Here is a 3,715-nt window from a genome sequence, read left to right on the forward strand (position 1 = left end):
TTCTATTTATTATTTTATTTTTTAAATAATTGGATTATAATTATAATATATAAAAACTTAGACATGATTTAATTCCCATGAACATAGATTAGTAATATCAAGCTTGCACTCACAACATCAATTTCATTTTGTACATTGGCCTGTGAGAAGAAACAAATAAATGACAATAAAATGTTGTGTTGAATTTCACTTTTACTTTTAAGGATTTTTAATCACTTTTTTGAGTGGTATTGGAATCAAGCATCAATGAACTGCTCTGACCTCAGGTTACGTTATACAAAAGAGAACTATCACCTGTTTTACAGACATTTATAATGCTTTAATGGGAATTTTTATATGTATTGGCCAATTTCCCATATTCTTTTTTCATTTATTATAGTGCGATTTGTCGCTTGCTGCATTTGATGGAGGAGAGTTGAAAAGTACACCAGTAAGAATCCTACCCGGGGTACAGGTTGATCAAAGTTGGCTGTCATTTCATAAAAATCAACTTTCTCTCCCTAACTCTTCCATCAAAAAAAATACCAATTAGAAATGTCTTCTGAAAATAAGGTGGGACTATATTTGTGAACTTCAAATGTGCTGCGATATGAACTAATTTTTGAATTCAATTAATAAGCAGGCATTTAAAAACAACTTCTTGCACCTTATTTTCATGTCCAAAGATGCATCTAAAACCTATTCAAGACTTGGAAATGTTTATATCTGTTCATTTCAGATAGTGTATGTTTCAATTTTACCTCTTGCTGAGTTGGTGATGATTGTGGGCAAAAATCAAAATATGAACTATATGTGGTCCAAATGGTTTCTCTAGCACATCAGTTCACCCATGTTTTCTTATGAACAACAAAGCAGAATTCCAAAACCCTTCTCCTTCCTCTCTGTCAGAATAAACTTCTGTCACTTTATATCTAAGATATTGGTTCAATATCAGGAATATTAAAATTATTTTGAGCTTTTGGAGTTGGAAAACAGGTAAAATTTGTTGTCCTTTATTATCTCATGTCTGAAGTAGAGTCAACATTTAGTGAAACAAGTTACAATTGTTATTGTATATAAAAGTTGTGTATTTGATATTATTTTGTTCCTGATGTATGATGCTTGTGTAGTTAAATGACCTCAATATCATATTGTGTTATATTTAATGAAAATGTTTAAGCACTACTCTGTTGCCTACTCGTGGAGGAGGTACATACACATTGAAAATAAAAGCTCCTTAGGCATCACGATGTAGCTTGAAAACATATGAGTAAATTTATCTGCACCAGTGCAATTCATGTAAAATAAAGATGAATACACTATTCTCCTAAGAAACAGACAGGAAAGGTGTTTTTTTTCTAGTATAAAATTGGATATATAAAAGATTAAGAAACCCTGCTAAGGATGATTGTGGTTTTGATATGGAATACATGATAATATCAACAAGGAAAAATTTTTTTACTTGATTAGATTGCAGGATGGATTCTACTGTTTGAGAGTTCTAGTGTTTAAAGCACCATTGTCAACCCATTGGTAATAGCTCCTAAATTGCTAATAGATCTGGAAACATACTGTTGGGTGGTTTTATATATATATAAGTTAAATCTTATGAGAACATCTTGTATCATCTGATGTAAACTACAAATGTGATGTGTCTTCCACCTCTGTCAGATTGTAACAACACATACGTAGATTCACCTTGGTAAAGTACAATGGGACAAGATTTATGTGGGCATGAAATTGGGAAAGCTCCCTAGATATTACAATGACTCAGGAAAGCTGAATGTTTTCTTTTAATATTCATTTTAATGTAATAATAATTTATTAAATATTTTAATTAATGATATTTTAAATATATTGAATTATATGATGAATCACAGTTATCATTGCCAGGAATATGAACATCCAGTATGACTAAACATATTTAATTTAAAATTATTTCAGATATTGTTTGTTAGCTCTCAGTGATAGAAATCATAGTTAATATTTTGGTATTAGAAAACAGAAACCTGATTTGTCATATAATTGTTTTATGATTAAGCCAAGAACTTCCCATAGCAACATTTCAAATAATCTAACTTTCAGAAAAAAACTTGATAAAATTCTATATATCATATTAAATACTGATTTGTGCCTTTGTCCTTGAATATCAAGTTGAAAACATTCATTTTAATTTTATAAATCTATTTTCATACTTAACACATTTTTACTTTATATTATACAGGACAAATATTAGTGTGAATTATTAATCATATTTAGAATTTATGATATTATTTTTTAATCTCAAAAAATATGGTTTGGTTGTATTAGATATTCCCAGTTGTTTATGTTTTATTTATTTATTTGTTTGTTTGTTTGTATATTTGTGTTTTATGTTCATTGATGTTTTACCTGCAAATATGTCTGTGTGAGGTTGTTGGATACAGTGGAACTGAAGTTATAAACAGTGGTGAGTTGCCAGATGGATGCTAGGAACTGAACCTGAGTCCTCCTGCAGAGCAGCTAGTGTCTTGGTGATAGACTCAGATATTGTGCTCACATGTGTATGTAAATGACATATCAAACACTCTATTATAATAGTTTTCCTCTTAGTTTTTGGCCAGTGTACATGCTATTTTAGGTATTCAGAGCATGTTTATGACAGGTTAGTGTAAGATAGTGAGCAAGTGTTTTACAAACTGTTGTGCTTTATGGTATCTTCAATTTATGATGGATTTGTTAAGATATAGCTTTATTGTAAATCAAGAAGTATCTGCATCAATACATTGAAACATCATACAGTGTTCTATAAGCATATAGAGGCAAGTACTGTCAACTTTTAAAAAATAAAGGCAAAATAAATTGTAAGGAAAACTTTTTCTGCTTATCACATGATCCGCATTCTCTGCCCAAAACACTACTAATAGGTGCAAAAACTCTGGTATGACTTCCATGTCAAAACCTCCTTGTTTCTCTGAAAATTCCTTTATATATATACATCCTAAATCCACAGCCATAGTTTTCCTTATTTTTAATTTTTCCTATTAATTGTTGAGTTCACATACAAAGAAGTGGGCTCATGGTTCTTTTAGTCTCCCAAATGTATCAAGTCTCCTTCCTCCCCACAAATAGTCCTGCTTCATGTCACATTCTCTCTTGTTCTTCTATCTTCATTCAGAATCCTTCCTCTCCTTTCATAGTCGTGTTCTACTTTCATGTCTTTTACAGAGATAGACAGATACAGAGAGACAGAGACAGACAGAGAGACAGATACAAAGACAGAAAGACAGAGAAATGTGCATATACACAAGAGATGTTATCTGGATAATGAATGTGTTGAGTGTTATATAGTAAAGGATTCAAAAAATAAACAAAACAACAATGAAACCTATCTTAATAATACAAACTGAAGCTGAGTGGAAACTCAGGACTTTAATCGTAGCACCTTGAAAGCAGAGGCATATGAACTCTGTGAGTTTAAAACCAGCTTGTTACAAAGTCAGTTCCAGACCTCTGTAAACACATTGTCTCCAAAAAAATGAGAAAGAAAAAATTAATGAAAGATGGAAGGAAGAAAGGAAGGAAGGAAAGAAGGAAGGAAGAAAAGGAAAGTGTAGAATAACAGATCTTGTGGTGCAGTCTGTATCCAAGTCCCAATTCTAGTTTGAATGAAGAAAAGAGATACTATACTTGATCTTAGCCAAAATGTTGAGGCAGAAGGCGAGGGGGCTTGGCTGATATGAAAATTAAATTCAAT

This window comes from Peromyscus leucopus, chromosome 1 (genome assembly GCF_004664715.2).
Source record: "Peromyscus leucopus breed LL Stock chromosome 1, UCI_PerLeu_2.1, whole genome shotgun sequence".
Classification (NCBI taxonomy): domain Eukaryota; kingdom Metazoa; phylum Chordata; class Mammalia; order Rodentia; family Cricetidae; genus Peromyscus; species Peromyscus leucopus.